General features: G+C 43.5%; 1 long non-coding RNA gene across 1 annotated transcript in view; it reads right to left on the bottom strand.

The window, feature by feature from the left end:
• Positions 1–21,512, bottom strand: part of LOC129400047 (uncharacterized) — a 30,553-nt gene that overhangs the window by 1,985 nt on the left and 7,056 nt on the right. The window contains exons 3-4 of the long non-coding RNA XR_008627389.1: positions 2,088–2,196; positions 379–491 (exon numbers count right to left, since the gene is read on the bottom strand). This is a non-coding gene — a long non-coding RNA (uncharacterized LOC129400047). The remainder of the gene's footprint in view (positions 1–378; positions 492–2,087; positions 2,197–21,512) is intronic.

The following is a 21,512-nucleotide window of genomic DNA, read 5'->3' as shown; positions in this document are numbered from 1 at the left end:
AATGACAATCATTTCATTATTCCTACCTGGTAAGCTCACCATGAACTCTGTTACAGCTGTGGATGATAAGGACAAAACCGTGGGCGTTTCTCTGAACAAACACTCCACACTCCTGACATGTTCCACAGTGTCACGGACCTTCTCTGTCACTCAGGTGGCAGCAGCACCCACAATGCACCGGCCAGGTGTTTGAATCAGAGAGGCTAAGCAGCCTAGCACGGACACAGCGCTGGAGCCGGGCCCTCTGTGGACACCAGGGCAATCCAGGCCACGGGCCAGTGCCCCGACAGCACGCGCAGACCAGCCCTGGGACCGTGTGCAGAGCAGGCGCCGAGTTTCCGTGTCCCCAACCCGTGTGGTGCTGGCCGGTGTACTCACCTACCCAGAGTTCCCACAGACGTCCCCAAGCGGTGTCTGCCCGGCCTGTTCCCCGGGCGAGTCTCCGGCTGCTGATCAGCTCCCGGGCCAATGCTCTTGATGGTTCCAGACTCCTGGCCGAGAAGGAGACGCACGTGAGATGGGGCGTGGCCAGGGGGGTATGGCACACACCAACAGGGCCGGGAGGAGGCTCGGTGGTGGGAAGCTCGCCCAAGTGTGTCGGGGCGAAGGGCAGTGAGGACAGAGAAGGGACCAGTATGACAATGAGAGCTGGAGATGGTCACTCTGACAAGGACCAGGTGTTCAAAGGAGGGAAAGGGATGTGCATGATGAACTTCCGGCCCCTGTACTGCAAAGCCTAATGCCCAAAAGGAGGGAGAAACAGAGAACAGAGACAGAGAAAGAGAGGGAGAAGGAGAGAGACCGGGGGGGTCAGAGAGAGACAGAAGCAGAGAGAGAGATAGAGAGAGAGAATCCACATTCTCTCAGCACTACACAGAGATAAACGTCTATGTGGAATCCTGTTTCTTTCGGGGGCTGAGACGGGAAAAAGCATGAGTGGCTGTCAGCTGCTCACCTGGGGGGCACAGCAGCACTGCAGGCCTGAGAGACAGCACAGGGGGGGTGGCCAGCAACAGATCTGGAGCAGACTGGACCCCCCTGCTGGAGAAGCTACAGCAGGAACAAAGGCCAGGAAAGGAATTTCCAAGAAGACCATCCCCACTCCCAAGCCCACCCCCTTGGCAACCTCCCTAGTGACAGACTCTTACCTGGGTAGAAGCCCCAGGTGTGGCCAGGCTGGAAAAACCCTATGAAAGCCACCTTGAGCAAAGTGAGGGCCACATGTGCTGCTTGTGCCCATGTGGCCGGGCACCTGTGTCGCCCGCATCTCCCCTCTTGGGGGTTGGCCTCTGATCCTTGCAAGTCTCCTGCTGGGGTGTGTGTAGGCCATCTCTGCCTCTGGAGAAGCCCACGGTTCTCTCTTGAGCGCGTTCCTCTCCCCTCTCTCCCACTTTCTCTCCTTCCTTCCCTTCGAAACCCGCCAAATAAAACCTGTTTCACTTCACTGCTCGTCTACTCCTGAATCCTTTTCTGTGAGGCGAGACAAGAACCCGGTGACCCTGGGTCCCCAGGGACAGAGGCAGATGGGGAGAAAGTGACCGTCTGTGTATCTCCTCCCCGCTTCACACAAGCCTCACCTAAGTGGGGTGCTTCGACATCACCGGCCCACCCTGCGTGATCCCTTGTCGGGGAGTTGAGAATAAAGACCCCCGGAGAGGCCAAAAGGAGAATTTGGTGGCGCCTTGATGTCGGGCAGCAGCAGCGTGCTGCTAACCTCGACTCCTGAGCCCAGCCACAACCTGCTGCCCCCGCACTGACTTTTCAGGATGGTGTCGGAGGCCACCGAGCCCAGAACCCGGTACCTGCAGCTTCTGAAGCCACAGAGAATAGCTTTAGTGAAGCCTCCTGACCCGGCCGCCACTCCCTGTTGCAAACAGCTGCTATGACGGGACAGAGTTGCTTCCCCTTCTTGGGGTTAATTCCCCCTGTGCCATCTTCGCCTGTGGATTTCCTGGTGAAACAGCCTGAGCACAGAGCCAGGAGTAACCCTCAGGCACACAGTCCCCAAAGCCAAAAGGAATTTTAAAACTCTCGAGCTTTCCAGACAGCGCCCTGACAGCTGAATCTGGCGGGGGGTCGTCACTTACCAGCAGGTAGACATGTGGTCTCTGCCTGAGGCCAGGACCCGCTCCCGACCCGTCTTCCCGCCTTCTGTGTTCCAGGATCTCTGCCTGCCATGGGGATCCGGCACGGCACCTGGAACATGAAGGAAAGGGTCCTGGGGTGAGTGAGGGCAGGAGAAAGCCTCAGTTTCCCATCCTCGGCGGCTGCACCTGGCTCCATTTTAGCTTTCTCCGCTCCACATACTTTCTAAAAACAATGTTCTATGAAAAACACCCTGATTTACTGAGTTGCCCATCATACGGCTGTTCCAGCACCACCAGAACGACCTTCCCTGCACTGAGACCCTCTTCCCTACCAGCACAGCACTGCTGAGAGCGCCTTGGTTTCCGCTCCAGCCACAGGGAGCAGGCCCGGGCAGGGCAGGCGCATCCTACATTTCTGACTTCCCGCAAATCCCAGGCCTTTTTCTGATCAACTGGGAGTTAGCCAAGGTCCATCCAAACATTCTGCCCCAGAGCTTGAGCTCCAGGGAGGCTGAGATAATGGGAAGACCTAGGGCGAATAGCCTGACAGGGATCTGCCAAAAACCAATTCCCATCTCAAAGGGTCTGCAGGAAACCCCCCTTATCTCTAAAGTCTGCACCCCCTGTAAGACACAGAGCCTGTTCCCTATGAAAACTCCACAACATAAACTACATTCCTTCCCACCTGGGGAGTTTCTCTTGTTTTTCTCTTCTACTTTTTTTTCCTTTGGTACTTAAGCTTTTACTTTGAAATTTTTTAATTGAAATTCTGTGGTTTAACACACTAGGAGTCCTGTTTACACAGGCACGTAATTCCAACACCACACAACTCAACACCAGAGTAGTCCTCCCTCTCCCTTTGATTTCTCTTCCTCCTTTCTAATAAAGGAGACCATTAGCTAATAGGCTAATAAACTGAGGCTCTCTACTTTCCCACTCTGAGTCTGAGCGTCCTCAGATTCCCAACTTCCATTCCTGAAAATACTGGAGAGCTGGGACATGCCAACCAACAGAGACCCTCCGTCCTGCCTCATCTGCTCACTGACCCCCAGGCACGTGATAAATGGGGTTCCCTCCAGGTTATTCCCACCAAACCCTTAAGGACTGGCAAATGGTAAGGATCAGAACATGCTCAGAGCCAGTAGAATGAGGACCGTATCCCGTTTTGCCCTGCATCCACCAGAAAATCAACCCTACTGGATGGAATAAAGAAGATTCACACGTCCCTCCTCGTTTCCATCTCGAATAAAACAGAATCGGACGCCCCTTCTCGTTTCCATCTACGCCTTTTCACCTCGGGACCCCGCAGTGCGCTGCGTTTTCGGCTCTGCTTGGTACCCGCGAGGGCTAGCTAGCGCCCGGGGCTGGGATGCTGGGGTGCAGGGATGCGGGGAGGCAGGGATGCAGGGATGCGGGGATGCAGGGAGTCGGGGATGCTGGGATGCATGGATGCACGGATGCGGGGATGCAGGGATGCTGCTGGGCGGCCTTTCTAGTGCATCCCGCCCCGCCCCCGCCCGCCTCCCGGGCTCCCTCGTCACCATCGTGCGGCAGTACCTTGGCCCTGAGCCAGCCAGCAGCCTGCGGGCGGGGCGCTATCACGCTCCGGCAGGGGGCGCAACCGCTCAGTGTGTGCTCCGGCTGCCAGGGGCAACGGGGAAACCGGTACTAGGAACCACTTCCGGGGTCGCCGGCCAGCAGGGGCAACCACTTCCGGGGCGTGGCCAAGGACCAGCGTTAGGACTCAGGGGGCTCGGCGGGGGCGGGGGGCGACCAGAACGCGGCCCCTCGGTTTCCGGATACACTTTTTTTTTAATTATTTTATTTATTTATTTATTTATTTTGCTTTTTGGGTCACACCCAGCGATGCTCAGGGGTTACTCCTGGCTTTACACTCAGGAACTACTCCTGGCGGTGCTTGGGGGACCATATGGGATGCCGGGGATCGAACCCGGGTCGGCCGCGTGCAAGGCAAACGCCCTACCCGCTGTGCTATTGCTCTGGCCCCGGTTTCCGGATACACTTAAGGGCCGGGGCCAGTCTAGTAGAAAGCGCCGGCTGGTCCCTTGTCAGTCACCGCGCGCCTGACTGAGGGGTCGTGGGCGCGCTCCGCCAGGCGGCCCAGCCAGTGGCGATGACGTAACAAAGTCTCCTGGGGCGGGCCGCGCAGCGTGATTTCGTCACAAAGTCTCTTGGGGCGGCCTCTCCTGGCCACGCCCCCCGCCCCCACACCTGTTCCCTCTGGACCTTCCCGAGGAGGCGCGCAGCGAGGAGAGGCGGGTCCTCGCGAGGGTCGGCCGGGTCCCATCTTCCGGTTCCGGGCGCGGAGGCCGGCCGCAAGGGGGCGGGAGGTATGGAAGCGAGCCGTGCTCCTATTGGTTGAGCGGAGCGAGGGCGGGCCGTGCGGGGCCCAGGCGCTGCGATAGGCGGGTCCGCTTGAGTGGCGGCCCGGCGGCCCCAAACCCGAAGCAAGGGGTGTTCTGCACAGAAAGGCAGTCGGGCCCCCCAAGGGTAGGGCTTAAAGCAGGGCCCAGGAGAGCGGACCCAGGTGGACTCCGGGCGGTAGCGGGGAGGCTGGCCCGTCACCCGCCCTTGGTGCCTTGTCCGGCCGGGGGCTTAGGGCACACGCCCCGGACCCCAGGGCTCCGCAGACGGGCCGGTGGCCCCTGCACCCCGGGGAGCTCCAGGCTCCTGCTCTGGGCGCGCGGCTGCAGCGACACACTGGCACCCGGGGTGTGTGTGTGTGTGTGTGTGTGTGTGTGGGTGGGTGGGTGGGTGTATATGCACGAGGGAAAGAGTTTAGGATTGGGGTGTGTGTGTGCGTGTGTGTATGCACAATACAAAGTGTTTAGGATTGCTCTGTGTGTGTGTGCACGATGGAAAGAGTTTAGGATTGGTGTGTGTGTGTGTGTGTGTGTATGCACAATAGAAAGACTTTAGGATTGGTGTCTGTGTGTATGCACATATGCACAATGGAAAAAGCTCAGGATTGTTACAGGATGGCACTTTGCAGGGTTGCATGGTGCACCACTCCAGGGAGAGGTGTGTGTGTGTGTGTGTGTGTGCACGATGGAAAGAGTTTAGGATTGGGGTGTGTGTGTGTGTGGTGTGTGTCTGTGTTTATGCACATATGCACAATGGAAAGAGTTCAGGATTGTTGAGGGATGGCAGTTTGCAGGGTTGCATGGTGCACCACCACAGGGAGAGGTGTGTGTGTGTGTATGTGTGTGTCATTGTGTTTGTGTGTCTCAGTTACATATCAGTTAGTCTCTGTCTTTTTATATGCCTGCATGTGTGTCTGTGTATACATCTGTGTATGCATCTCAGTGTGTGTTTGTATCTATGTCTGTGTGTGCTGTCTGTCATTTCTGTGTGTGCATGAGTGCCTGTGTCTGTATGGGTGCATGCATGTCTGTGTACGCACATCAGTGTGAATCTGTGTATATGTGTGTCTTTGTGTATGTAGTCTGTGCTGTGTGTACATGGGCATATCTATGTATATGGATATGTGGGTATCTGTGTATATGTCTGTGTGCTTGCATGTATGCGTCTGTACATGTGTGTTTCCGCATATCTGCATAGGTCTGTGTGTACATCAGTGTATGTGTATATGTCTGTATGTGTCTATTTTGTGTGCATGTGTGTGATTTGGGTATATATGTGTGGCCTTGTATATGTGGGTCGATATATTCATCTGTATATCTATGCATGCCTATGGATGTGTGTGCATCTGTGTGTTTGAATGTCTGCATGTGTCTATGTATTCACTGTATTCATTTCCTGTGCCTGTTTGTATGTGTATATACCTGTGTGTGTACTTTTTTGAGTCTTTGTATATGTGTGTTTTGTCTGTGTGTACATGGGTCTGTGTATATGTCTGAGTCTCCGTATGTCTGTCTGACAATACATGTTTGTGTCTGCATAAATGTGTATTTGTGTGTCTATATAATTCTCTATCTCTATCTATGTCACTGAGTCTCTATATGTGTATGTAAATATCTGTGTGTATGCATTCTGTATGTTTCTGTAGATATGACTGCAACTGTGTCTATGCATATATTGTATCTATGTCTGTGTATGTATGTATATATTTCCCTGTGTGTCTGTGTATGTCTCTGTGTGTACATATGTATGTATCTGTGTGTGTATCTGCATGCTGGTGTGTGCCTGTGCATATCTCTACATTCTGTGTGTGTCTGAGTCTATATGTCTTTGTTTACCTGCGTGTGTACATCTGTACATATATGTCTATGTATGTCTCTGTGTGACTTTGTGTGCATGTGTGGGTCTGTGTCTGCATTTAGGCGTGGGTCTGTGTAAATGTCTGTCTGCACATGTTTGTGCATCTATGTATATATCTGTGTCTGCATATGACTGTGTCTATTTAAGTGTGTGTATCTGTGTACACATCTGTATGTATATGTCTTCAGGTGTCTTTCTATGACTGTGTGTGTGCATGTGTGTGTCTGTGTCTGAATGTCTGTGTGGGTCCTTGTATATGTCTGTGTGCACGTGTGTGCGTCTGTGTATATATGTGTCTAGGCATATGACTGTGTCTACATATGTGTGTCTGTTTCTGTATATGTCTGTTTTGTATCGATGTGAATTTATGTGAGTCTATATCTGTATTTATGGTTGTGTGAGTTCTAGGTATATGTGTATCTCTGTGCATGCATGTCTTTCTGTGTCTATATATGTGTGTGTGCGTGTATGTATTTTTGTATACATTATTGTGTGACTGCATGTTTCTTTGGGTATCCCACAATGCATCTTTGTATATGTCCATGTGTGCATGTGTGTCTCTATCTTTATGTGTTTTTGTTTATCTTTGTATGTCTATGTGTCTCTGTATATGTATGTCTACATGTTCATGTGTGTGCATCTGTGTCAGTGTATATGTCTGGGTTTCTATGTATATGCCGGTACTATGTCTGCATGTGTGTTTGTGTGTATTTGTCTATGTACATGTTTATGTCTATGGGTCTCTGTGAATGCATAGGTATTGTGTCTGGGTATATTTATGTGTCCATGTATGTGCGTGCCTATTTGTGTGTTTATGTGTGTATGTCTCTGTATGTGAAAGTGTGGTGTTTATGTGTCTGTATGTGTATGTTTGTATGTGAATGTGCATGCATATCTTTGTGTATATGAATGGTGTTCTGTGCATATCTGTTGTGTATACATGTCACTGTATATCTATGTCTCAGTATATGCATATATTTTATAATGCATGTCTCTGTGTGAGTGTGTGTGCATGTTTGTGTCTGTGTCTGTCTGTGTTTATGTATATTTAGATGAGTCTGTGCAACGAGTATGTATGTACATACATACATGTGTGTACATGGTTATATGTCTATGTTGTATGTCTTTATTGTGTCTGCATTTCAGTTTGTTTCTGTGTATATGTCTGCCTAAGTCTCTGTGTGTTTATGTCTGTGTCTATGTGTTATTGTGTCTGTATGGCTATACCTATACCTTTGTGTCTCTATATAAGTCTGTTGTGTGTATATGTGTCTATGTTCCCGTGTGTGCAAGTGTGTGTCTATGTATCTGTCTCTATTTCTGTGTGCACATGTACTGTGTATGTGTATGTGTCTATGTCTATTTCTGTCTCGATCTGTGTTTCTGTATGTCTATGTGTTCATGTGGGTATCTGTGAGTACATTTGATTCTGTATAAGTGTGTGTCTGTATCTCTGTGCACTTGTGTCTGTGTAAATGTATCTGTGTACTGTAATTGTGTCTGTCTATATTTGAGTCTGTGCGTGCATATTTTAGTATATATGTCTGTTTCTGTGTGTTTCTCTGTGTATATTTATATGTGTATCTAAGTGTGCCCACGTGTGAGTCTGTATATCTGTTTTGTCTGTGGGTCTACATGTTGGTATGTTCCTGTGTATATGTCTGTGCGACTCTTAGTTTGTGCATGTCTGTATCTGTGTGTGCGTGTCTGCATATATGTGTTTGCATATGTTAGCTTTGTGTGGGTATGTGTGTCTGTGTGTACAACTGTATGTGTGTTTATGTATCTCTGTATGTGTCTCCATGTGTATATGTTTGTGTATGCATGTCTATATTTATATCTGTGTGCCTTACTCTGTGTTTATATGGGTGTCTATGTGTGTGCATGTCTGTGTCTCTGGGTATATATCTCTGTGTGGCTCCGTAAGTTATTCTTTAAAATCAATGTGCAAGATTGTAAAATGGATCCTAAATTTAGACTGGTCTCTCATTTATATATCTGTGTGTGAGTGTGTACACACCTCGGTATGTGTTTTTGTATATCTCTATGTACATGAGTGCCTGTGTGAGTCTTTGTGTGTGCATATGTGTCTGTTTATATGTCTATGTAAGTGCATGTGTTTGTATCTCTGTATATGTCTGTGTATGTGTGCGTCCAGAGCCTGCGTGTATATAACTATTACCTGTATATCTTTGCATGTGTCTGTATGTATATGTGTACATGTGTGTTTCTATATGTCTGTGTTTCTCTGTGTGCATGTGTGTCTGAGTGTTTGCAATGTTTTTCTGTAAATATGTCTGCATGCACATTGATTTTAAAGAACAATTCTCTCTGTGCGTGCATGTGTGTGTCTGAATGCTTTCAATATTTTTCTGTAAATATTTCTGCATGCACCTGTGAGATCTCTTCATGTCTGTGTATACGTCTGTGACTGTTATGCCGCATGTGTGTGTGACTGTGTGTCTATGTATATGACCATATGTGCCTTATATGTGTACCTCTGCATGTGTCTGTGTGTCTGAGTGCATGCACGTGTTTGTGTCTTTGTATATGCCTGTGTATCTGTATGTTCATAGGGTGTGTCTGTGTATGTATATATAGATATTTGTGCATCATTCTATATGTCTGTCTCTATGTATATATGTGTCATTGTCTGTGTGTTTATGTATGTATGTGCATGCCTTTTTTTCTATGTGTATATGTGTATATATCTTTGTGTTTGCATTGCTGCGTGAGTTTGTACCATGTATATGTTGTATGATTGTGTGTATCTGTATATGTCTGTATGTAAATATGTCTATGCACATGGGTCTGTGTCTATGAATATGTCTATAAGTGTCTGTGTGAAATTATGTATGTGTCTTGGTATATGTCTGTGTGTATATCTGTGTGCACTGTGTGTGTCTTTGTATATATATTGTATGTCTACTTGTGTTTATCTATATATTTTTGTGTTTGTGTTGGTGTATATATTTATATGTCATGTGTGCCATGTGTGCATATGTGTCATCTCTGTGAGTCTGTGTATATGTCTGTGTATGTATGTCTTATGTCTGTGTGTCTATATGTGACTTTGTGTATGTCTGGTGTGTCTGTCTCTGTGTACGCATGTGTGTGTCTATGTATATGCCTGTGTGCAGATGTTTCTGCACATGTGTATCTGTTTATATGTATCTGAGTCTCTGTGTGTGATTATGTGTGTCTTTGCATATGCATACGTGTGTACCTGTGTATTCACTGGGTGTCTGAGTATATTTGTGTGTCTATGTGCATATCCATGTCTCTGTATGTCTGTGTATATGTATACGTTTGTCACTATATCTGCACATATATATGTTTCTACTGTGTATATGTCTTTGTGTGCCTTTTTGTCTGTCAGAGTGCGTACATGTGTGTATGGGTGTCTATGTGTATATGTCTATTTTTGTCTATGTGTGTGCATGTTGTGAATCCATGCAAAAATCTGTTTTAATGTGTGGCATGTGTCTGTGTGAGTCTGTTTATATGTGTGTGGTTATCTGTGTTTCTTGGCATATGTCTGTTTTACCTCTGTGTGCATGTGTCGGCACATATGTGTGCGTCTGTGTTCATGGCTGTCTGTGCTCATGTTGTGACTCTGTGTATAAGACCATGTTGTGATTGTGTTGCATGTGGGTGTGCGTCTATGTATGTGTCTGTGTGATACTATGTGTATATATCTGTCAATGCATGATGATGTGTGTATTGGTATTATGGTTACAGATCTGTGTATACAATGGGTGTGCCTGTGTGTATATATTAGTGTGTCTATATATGTGTCTATGTCTGTGTATATTTTGTGTATATCTGTGCGTATCCGTGTCATTGTGTCTTTAAACCTATGTATGTATGTCTGTGTCTATGTATATATGTCCATCTTTGTCTTTGTATCGGTGTTAATGTGCACATGTGTTTCTATGCATCTGTATGTACACATATGTCGGTATGTACTTATGTCGGTGTGCACGTGTATGTGGCAGTTCATGTCTGTGTGTGACTGTGTATGTATCAGTGTCTGTGAGCACACATGTTGTGAATCTGTGCACAAGTGCATGTTGTAACTGTGTGCCATGGGAGTGTATCTGTGTCCTTGTCTATGTGTTTCTGTGTTGGTGTATGCTTGTGTGTTTCTGTGCATGTCTGTGTGTGCATGTGTATGTGGCTATGTCTCTGTGTGTCTGTTTATATGTTTTTGTGTTTGTGTGTGTTCATATTGTGAGTCTGTGAATAAGCCCATGTTGTGACTGTGTGGTATGAGAGTGTGTCTGTGTATATGTCTGTCTGAGTCTCCGTATGTATCTGTGTGTGATTATGTCTCTTAGTATGCCTGTTTTTCTTTGTGTGCATTAGTATGTCTGTGTGTCAGTGAATATTTCTGTGTATGCCTTCCTGCCTTCCTGTGTCTATGTGTATGTGTCAGTGTGTGTGCATGTATGTCTTTGTGTCTCTGTGTGTGCATGTGTTTCTGTAAATGCACCTGTGTGCATACACATCTCTGTATGCATGTGTGTCTGTGTATAAGTCTGTGTGTCTGTGTATATGTCTGATTGTGCCTGTGTATGCATCTGTGTCTGTGTATATGTGTGTTTGTGTATGGATGTATATACATGTGTGTCAGTGTGTGTCAGTGTGTGTGTGCATGTGGATGTGCATTTGTGGATATCTGTGTTTCTCTCTGTTATTGTGAGTGTATATGTGTGTGAGAGAACATGTATGTATCTGTTTCTGTGTGTACATGTTTTATCAGTGTATATGTCTGTCAGTGTGTGTGTGTGCAAGTATATGTGTGTCTGTATATGTCTCAGTGTGCATCTCTGTGTGTGGGAATATGTCTGTGTGCCTATGTCTGCATGTGTGTTTATATCTGGGTATATTTCTGTGCTTTTGTGTGTATCTGTCTATGTGTATCTGTTGTGGGCATCTGAATTTGTGTCTGTGTATAGTTCTTTCTCTGTGTGTATCTACTTGTGTGTTTATTTCTTTGTATCATGTCTATATGTCTGTATGCATGTATGGTGTCTATGTATGTCTGCGTGTGTGTTTGTATTTCTGTGTGTGCATTTCTGTGTCTGTGTGTGCATGTGTTTTTCTGTGCAACTGTCTGTGTATGTTTGTGTTCATGTGTCCATTTATGTGTGTCTCTGTGTATTTATATGTGCTTCTATATATATCTGTGACTGTATATGCATGTTTCATAGTGCATGTCTCTCTGTGTGCATAAGTGTCACTGTGTATGTCTGTGTGTATGCATGTGTGTGGCTGTGTATGTGTTTGTGTCTGTGTGTGCATGTGTGTGCATCTGTGTATTTGTCCCATGTATAAAGGTGTATGTGCCTCTGTATATATCTGTGTGTCTGTGTGTAAGCTATGTCTGTGCTTTTTGACTGTGTATCTGTGTATGCATGTGATTGTTTCTGTGTATATGTCTCTGTGTGTGTCTGTGTGGTTTCTCTGTTCTGTCTATGTCTTGATGTATGTCTGTGGTTGTGTGTATGGGAAGAGGGTGGCAAGTCTGTACAATCTCTGCAGAAGAGTCCCCAGAGCGGGGCAGAGAGGTGGTGTGGTCAGTGTGCTCCAGTCAGAGCTGCAAATGGACAGAGGGCGGGGACACTGTCCCCCAGCTTACCAGCAGCACAGACACTGTGCCAAGGCTGGGTTCCACCACACACATGTGTTCCAGGGCCGCTGTGGTGGTCCTTTGGATGATGAGGGTGCGACCTTCGTCTCTACTGCTCAGGAAACACCAGCGCATGCATGCAAAAGGCAAGGCCTCAGGGGCTCCACCCCTTCCACCCTGTATGGGACACAGTGAGTCTCTGTATATATCTGTACTTTGTCTTTGTGTGTGCAACTGAGTATGTGTTTGAGTATGTCTCTGTGTATAGTGTGTATGTTTATGTCTGTGTGTGAGTATCTGTGTGTGTCTGTGTGTAAATGTGTGTATGCATGTTTGTGTGTATTCATGCAGTGCCTTTGTATATCTGTGTCTATGTATATGTGTGTGTACGTGATCATGTCTTTGTGTCTATGTACGTATCTGCATGCCTGTGTGTCTCTGTATGTCTATGTCTCTGTACATGTGTGTTATTTTGTGAATATGTCTGTTAATATGTGAATATCTGCTATTTTGTATGTGTCTATCTATATGTCTGTGCATGTGTGTGTTGTCCATGCGGGCAGTTTCCATCTCTGTATGAATGAATATCTGTGTATAAATGTCTGTGTGTATGTGCATGTGTCTGTGTATCCAGGTTAATATCTGTGTCTTTGTGTTCATTCGTGTATATCTCTACATTTTTGTGAGTGTGCCTGTGTTTCTATGGTAGGCTGTGTCAGTGAATGTCTGTGTGTGTCTGTGTATGTTTGTGTGTCAGAGTCTGTGTGTATATGTCTGATGTTTGCACATGTGTGTGCATGAACGTGTGCTATGTATATGTGTGTAAATGTGTCTGTGTATATGTTTGTGTGTCTGTATATAACTATGTCTTGTATTTACACTATGTATGTCTGTATATCTGCGTGCCTCTGTATATGTGCATGTGTGTCTGAGTCTGTATTTGTTGTATATGAATGTCTATATCTGTAAATGTATATTTCTATGTTTACATTTGTGTGCCTGTGCATGTGGGTGTTTGTGCATGCTTTGTGTGTCTTTGTATATATGTTTGTATCCGTGGATAAATCTGTGTGTCTGTGTGTGCATTTGTGTGCCTCTGTATAAGTCTGTGTGAATACCTGTGTCTGTATATTTCTGTGTGTACATTTATGTTTCTGTGAATTTTTCTGTGTGTGTCTCTGTGTACACCTATCTCTGTGCAAATGTGTTAGTCTATGTACATGTCAGTGTGTCTACATGTGTCCGTGTGCATGTCTCTATACATCTTTGTTTTTGTGTGTGTTCAAGTCGATATGTGCATATGTCTGCCTCTTTGTGTGCATGTGTTTGTGTACAACTGTGTCTATAAGTCTATGTCTGTATATGTGTGCTCACAAGTGTCTTTGTGAGTATGTATATATCTTTGTTGTCTGTGTATCTGTATACTTCTGCCTCATTCTCTCATACTGTGTGTGTTGTGTGAGTGCACATGTACACCTGTGTATATGTCTCTGAGTTTCTGTGTACAGACCTGTGTGTAAATGTGTGTACATGTGTGTCTCTGTATACATTTGTGTGTTGTGTGTCCACGAACTTATCTGTGTGTCTTTGTGTGAGCATTTGTATGTGTCTCTGTACACGTCTGCTGTCTCTGTGTGTGCATGACTTTATTTTTACAGGTCTGTGTGTCTCTGTGGGTACATATGTTTGCTGTATGTCTGCGTACATCTGTGTGTTTTCTAAATGTATGCACGTTTTTCTCTGTGTGTATGTTTGTGTGCCGTTGTATGTGCATGTTTCTGTGTATATGTATATGTGCCTGTGTATATATCTGTGTCTGAGTGTGCATGTGTATGCTCTTCTCTGTGTGTCTGGGTGGTGTGATTGTGTGTACATACTGTCTGTGAGTGTGTGTATTTCTGGAGTGTATCCATATATGTCTGCGTATATGTCTGTGAGTCTGCATATCTGTGTTGCACATAGGTGTATGTGTATGTCTATTTATATGTGTGTTTGTCTCTGGGTATATACAATATGTCTCTGTGTTCACTGTGTGTATTTGTATACATGTCTGTATGTGCATGTGTCTGTGTTTATGAATCTGACCATTGCATTTGTTGATATATATCTCTGTCTCCATACGATGCCCATTGTGTGTTTTAGTCTGTCCCTGCGTGTATCTTGTGTATTAAGTGTGTGTGCATGTGAATAAGTCCATTCTGTGATTGTGTGCATGTGGGTGTGTGTCTGTTTATGAATTTGTGTGTCTTTGGGTTTACAGGTGGCTGTATGTTCATCGGTCTGTGAGTATGTGCCTAGGTATATATCTGTGTCTATGTATGTCATTTTGTCTCTCTGTGTTAGTGTAGCACATGTGCGTATGTCTGTGTGTGCAAACGAGTGTGTCTGTGTATAAACCGTGTGTGCCTAGGTGTGTGCATGGGGAAAGTTCTTGTATATATTCGTATGCGTCTGTATGTCTGTGTGTGCCCATGGGTGTGTGTCTATTTATGTCTCTGTGTATATTTCTGTGTATATTATATGCATTTCTGGGTGTGTCTGTATGTGTATGTTTTTGTGTGTATCTATGTATATATCTGTACATGCATATCTGTGTAGCTATGTATATGTCTGTGTATTCAAGTGTCTATGCCCACAATTATCTATGCATATATCTATGTGTCTCTGTGGGTCTGGGTATATATCTGTGCATCTTTGTGTTTCTGTCTGTTGTTTTGTGTGCTCTACTTCTGTTTCTGTGTGTCTGTGTACATGTCTGTGTCTGTGTCATTGTGTCTATGTATACATGTGTTTCTGTGTGTCCATGTACATGTCTGTGTGTGAATACGTGAGTCTTTTCATATGTCTGTGCTATGACTGTGTGTATTTGTGAATGTGTACCTGTGTATATATGTCTGTGTGAGTCTCTGAATGTATATGTCTGTGTATGTGTCTGTGTATAAGTCTCTCTGAGTTTGTGTATATTACTGTGTCTGTGTTCACATGTGTGTTAGAGTATATATCTGTGTGTTCCTGATTCTGTGTATATGTCTGTTCTGTGTTATTTTGTATACGTGTGTGATTTTGTATACACCTCTGTCTCTATATCTCTATGTGTGTCTGTGTGCGCATTATGTTCTCTGTGTGTGTGCATAAGTCTCTGTGTTTGCACATGTATATGTGTGCGCATCTGTATGCCGGTATCTGCGTGTGTATCTACGTATATGTCTGTATGTTTCATTTGCCTGTGTTGTGTATGTTTATGTCTGGGTGTCTGTGTATATGTCGATATATACTGTGTGTCTGTGTATATGATTGTGTCTCTGTGCATATATGTCTGTATCTGTGTGTGCAAATGTCTATGTGTGTCTGTGTGCATGAATGTGTGTGTGTGCATGTCTATGTGTGTCTGCATGTGGGTGTGGTTCTGTATATATGGGTTTGTCTGCTGCACATTTGTGAGTTTGTGTATATATCTGTTTCTGCTTATGAATGTGTTTATATATGTGCTTGTCTCTGTATTCGTATATGTCTGTGTTGTATTTATGTGTGTGCACGTGGGGCTGTGGCTGTGTCTATGTCTGTGAGTTCTGTGTGTACATGTATGTCTGTGTGTGCATGATTTCCTGTGTATATGTATGTGTATCTCTGTATGCATCAGGTGTGTGACTGTGTGTATATCTGATTATCCCTCTATGTGTCTTTGTATATATGTGTGGGTATGTGTATGTGTCCATGTATGTCTGGGTATCTCTATACATGTGACTAGTGTGTGGATGCTGTGTATACGTGTGTGCATTGCATATGTCTCTATATGTATCCATGTTTCTATAAATGAGTGTGTCTCTGTGCACATTTCTATCCTGTCTGTACATGTGCATTTCTGTGTATATGTCTCTGTGTGTCTGTGTGTGCAGGTTTGTTTCTGTGTATATATCTGTGTGTATGTCTGTCTCTGTATATGCCACTGTTTCTCTGTGTGTCTATATCTGTGTGTGTCTGCTGTTACATGAATGTACCTGTGTATGTCAGTGTGTATCGCTTTGTGTGTGAGTGTGTGTCTGTGTGTACATGTCTATGTTGTTTCTATATGTCATTGTGTATATAGTTATATATCTGTGTCCATTTATCTTTGAGCGTGTTGTGCCTGTGTGAATGTGCACGTGTATACATGTGTCTGTGGTTTTGCATTTGTATGTGTATACATGTGTTTATCTATGTGTGTCTGTGTGTATCTGTCTTTGTATATGTCTGTGTGCATTTTTCTCTGTCTATATGTATTTGTCTGTGTCTGTATCAGTCTTTTTGTCTTTATGTCTGTACATGTGTCTGTGTATATTTGATTGTGTCTGTATTTCTCTGTATATATCTCTGTGCATCTGTATAAGTATGTAGGCATAAGTGTCTGAGTCTTGCTTTTTTGCATGTGTGCATATACCTAAGTGATGATGTGTATGCACATCTGTGCATCTGTGGATGTCTGTATGTCCATCTGAAAGTATCTGAGTGTACCATTTATGTCTGTGTGTCATGTATTTGGGTGCATGTGTGTGTATTTGTCTGTTTTTCAACGTACATGTCTGTGGTGCATGTGCGCATGCATCTGTATATGTCTATTATGAGTACTGTGTGTGATTGTATGTGTCTTTGTGTTCATGTATCTGTGTCTACATGTCTGAATATTTCTGTGTGTATGTCTCTGTTGCATATGTCTATGTGCATGTGTTTGTGTATATGTCTGTGTAAGTCTCTGCATATTGATCTGTGTCTATGTGTAGATATGCGTACCTTTGTACGTTTCTGTGTGTATCTGTGTGCACTGGGTGAGCCTGTGTATGTGTATCTGTGTGCTTTGTCTGTCTTTGTATATGTCTGTGTGTGTCAGCATATGTGTTTCTGTATATACATGTGTGTGGTCTGTATATAAGTCTGTGTATATGTGTCTGTATGTATGTCTCGGTGTATGACTATATGTCAGTGTACATGTCTGTCTGTGAATCTGTGTGTTCATGTGAATATGTCTGTGTATTTGTCTGTGTTTGTGTATCTCAGTTTATGTGTCTGTATCTCTGTGTATATCTGTGTCTATATCTGTGTGTCTTTGTACATGTATTTGTATGTTTATCTCTATGATCATGTGTGTCTATGTAGACATGTGTTTTTTTTGTGTCTGTGTATATGCTTATGAGAGTCTTTGTGCACATGTGTTTGATGTCTGTGTATATGACTGTGTACGTGTGTCTTTTGCACGTGTCTATATGTTTGTATCTGTTTTTTATGACTGTGTGTCCGTGTGTCTGTGTATATGTTTGCATATATCTATGTGTGCATATGGGCATGTATCGGGATAGTTGTCTGTGTCCGTCTCTATGAGTTTGTGTCAGTCAGTGTGTTTATGTGTCTGTGCGCTAAGTGTCTATGTATATTTCCGTGAGTATCTGTTTGCATGTGCAAATGTACATCTTTGTGTTTAAGTGTGTATATATGTCTTTGTGTGTGTGCATGTCTTTTACCTGTATATGCATATATGTGTCATTATATGTATGCATATGTCTGTTCTATATCCTGTTTTATCTTATGATTATGTCTCTGTATATATATCTGTGTGTCTCTATGTGTCTGTGTATATGTCTCTGTGTGTGCACGTTTCAGTGTGCGCATGTCTTGTGTGCATCTGAGTATAAGTCTGTGTGTCACTGTATATCTCAGTCTACATGTCTCTGTCTCTGTATGTGTGCATGTGTCTGTGTGTGTCTATTTGATTGTGTCTGTGTTTTTACATATATCTATATCTCTGTATACGTCTGTTTGCATAAGTGAGTGTCTGTCTATGTGCATGCATAATTCTGATTATATATGTGTGCGCACATGTGTCTGTGAATATGTAGATGTTCATCTGTGTGTATCTGAATACGCTGTTTATGTCTGTGTTACGTCTGGGGGCATGTGTGTATCTGTGTATATGTCTGAGTGTTTCTTGGTGTGCACATGTGTGAGTCTCTATGTGCACATGTGTGAGTTGCTATGTGCATATGTGTGTAAGTATGTGCATATGTCTGTGTTGCATATGAATAGATGTCTATGTATAAGTCTGTGAGTTTTTGCATATGTCTGTCTGTGTATATTATGTGTTTCCTGACTACACTGGGTATATGTCATTGTGTGTATATATTTGTCTCTCTGTCCATGTGTATGGTTCTGTGTATAGGTTTCTGTGTTTATCTGGGTATATGTATGTGTGTGTTATGTTTCTGTGTGATTTCTGTGTGGAAACATGTCTACTTGTCTGTATAGATGTCGCTGTGTGATAGTATATATGTCTGAATATGTGCGTGTGTACCTATGTATGTCTGGATGTCAATGTGTGTTTCTGTGTCTCTGTGTTTCTGTGCCTCTATGTACATTTCTGTGTATGTGTTCACTTGCTTGTGCACATATGTGGATGTCTGTGTGTGCAGGTGGGTGTGTATATATATGCACTATATACAAACTGTGTCTGTGTCTGTGTATATTTGTGTGTTCATGTGCTTGTGCAAATATGTGTGCATATGTCTGTGTTATTTGTGTGATTATGTGTATATCTGTTTGAGTATATGTTTGTGTGTATGTGAGTATATGTCTTTGCATATATATGTGTGCTGTTTGTGTATTTGTCTGTCTCTGTGTGCATGTCTCTGTGTGTGCATGTTTGTATCTGTGTATATATCTATGTCTGTGTATATGAGTTAGTGTGTGTACAAATCTGTTTTCTGTATGTGCATGCATGTCTGTGTATATGTCTGAGTGTGTATATGTCTGTGTGTGTCCACAGTTTTGTGTCTTTGTGCCTGTGTCAGAGTGTGGGCATGTGTATATCTGTATATATGTTCATGTCTGCATATGCATGTGTCTGTACATAAGTTTCTGTGTGTCTGCACGTATATGTGTGCCTGTGTGTGCCTATGAATATATCTGAGTGTCTGTGTATATGTCTGTTTCTCTCTATGTGTGCAAATGTTGTGAGTATGTATTTCAAAGTTCCTGTTGTGACTTGATGCATGTGGGTATAGGTTGAGTATATATCTGAGTCTTTATGTGTGTTATTTCTGTGCATATTTCTGTGCATGCCTGTATTTATCTGTGTGTGCACTGAGTGTGTCTGTATAAATTTATTGAATGTCTGTGTGTCTGTCTATGTGTCTGTGTATGTCTATGTAGGCTTGTGTGTATGTCTGTGTGTATGTGTATGTGCACATGTATATGTCTGAGTACAATTCTGTGAATGTGTCTAGTGTCTGTGTCTAATATATATATGTATGTGTCTTTGTGTCTGTGTCTCTGTCGGTATGTGCACATTTGTGTGTCTGCAAATGTCTGTGTATATCTGTGTGTGCACATGTGTGTGACCATATATATGTCTACGCACATGTCTGTGCCTGTGTGCGCGCATGTTTTCTGTGTGTAAAACCATGTTGTGTGTTGCATGTGGGTGTGTATGTGATAGGTCTATGTGAGTCTTTTGTGTCCATTGTCTGTCAGAGTGTGCATGTGTGTCTGTTTGCATGTCTATGTATGCAACTGTGTGGTTCTATATTTCTTTATGACTCTATGAATATGTCTGTGTATGTGCACGTTGTCAGTCTGTATAAGTCAGTGTTGTGTATTATTGCATCTGGGTGCTTGCCTTTGTATATGTCTATGTGAGCCTGTGTGTGTGTATCCCCGTCTCTGTGTTTGTTTTTGTCTTGGTATTTGCCTCTGTTTTATTGTGTGTGTGCCCTGGATGTGTCTAAATATATTTGTCCATGTGTCTGTTTCTTGTGTCTGTGTGTCAATGTATATATGTTTGTCTTTGTATTTGTGTATAGATGTGTTTTTGCATCTATGTTACTATGTATCAGTGAGTACACATGTGTATATGTCTACGTGTGCACACATGTCTGGTGTCTGCATATGCACATGTGTTTGTGTGCATGTTTGTATCTATATGTGTCTCTGTATGTCTACGTGTCTTCAAGTTGTGTGTCTGTATATAAGTCCATGTTGTATATATGTGTCTCCGTGTGCACACGTGCCTGGTGTCTGCATGTGCACATGTGTCTGTGTGCATGTCTGTATCTATATGTGTCTCTGTATGTCTACTTGTGTATAATGTCTGTGTGTATATATGCATGTGTCTGTGTATGTCAGTGCCACTCTGTGCATTTGGCTGTGTATCTATTTATATATCTATGTCTATCTACATTCTGTGCATATTTGTGTGTTCATGTGTCTGTGAGAATGTGTCGATGCATACATTTCTGTGTGTATGTGCATTTCTGTGTTTATATATACGTCCTGTCTCAGTATGTACGTGTGTGTGTCTGTAAATATGTCTATGTGTAAATGCACATGCCTGTGTCTGCAAATAACTTTGTGTATGTATATATGTGGCACAGGTGTGACTGTGTTTGTCCTTGTTTCTTGTGATTGAGTCTATTTACATAACTTTAACTGTTTATGTGTGTGTTTGGATATATATCTGTGTGCATTGTGTGTCTGTCTATATCTGTGTCTGTGTGTGTATATGTCAGTATGTATGTCTGTTTCTGTGTGTATATTTCTATATGTGTGTAACCATGTGTGAGTCTGTCTATCTCTCACATCTGTAAGTCAACATGTTGGTATGTTTCTGTGTATATGTGTGACTCTTAGTTTGTGCATGTCTGTATCTGGTGTGCATATTTGTGTCTGTGTATATGTATGTCTATGTGTGCACATGTGCATTTGTGTCAGCATATAGGTCTGTGTACACATCTGTGGGTATCTATGTGTGTCTCTGAATATGTCTGTGTGTATTTGTATATCTCTGTATACATATATATGTGTCTATGTATGTGTTTATGTGTGTGGAATATGTCTGTCTCTATTTGTAAATGTATATGCTTACATGTGTGTATTGTCTACAGATGTCTGTTATACATGTGATTATATTTTTATCTGTGTATACGTCTGTGTTAACTGTGCATGTCTGTGTATTTGCGTGCATGTGTGTGTCTTGCATATATCTGTGTCTCTGAGTGTCTCTGTATATGTCTGAGTGTGTCTGTGTTCACATGTGTTTCTGTGTATGTCTGTGAGATCTGTATGCATATTTCTTTTGTGTCTGTGTGAGCATGTGTGCATGTCTGTGCTTCTGTGTGTACGTGTTTGTCTATGTTGAAGTATATATGTAGCTCTGTGTATATGTTTGTGTGTCCCTGTAAATTAATATTTGTATGTGTATCTCTATGTGTATGCATATGTGTATGTCTGTGTCTGTACATGTGTGTATGTCTGTGAGCATTCATATGTGTTTACCTGTGCATCCTGCATATTTCTGTGTCATAGTATACCTCTGTGACTATCTGTATATATGTGTGACTGTGCATGTGTGTCTACCAATGTACGTTAGTATATATGTATTTCATGTGCATATGTGTGTAACTGAGTTTATGTATATATCTATGCGTGCATGGGTATCTATATATACATGCAAATATCTGTGCATCTATATATATGACTGTGTTTGCATGTGTGTTGGTCTGTGTATACATATACGTCTATGATGT

This window comes from Sorex araneus, chromosome X (assembly GCF_027595985.1).
Source record: "Sorex araneus isolate mSorAra2 chromosome X, mSorAra2.pri, whole genome shotgun sequence".
NCBI classification, from domain to species: Eukaryota; Metazoa; Chordata; class Mammalia; order Eulipotyphla; family Soricidae; genus Sorex; species Sorex araneus.
The sequence above is the reverse complement of the archived record's forward strand: the minus strand, read 5'-3'. Positions and strand labels throughout refer to the sequence as shown.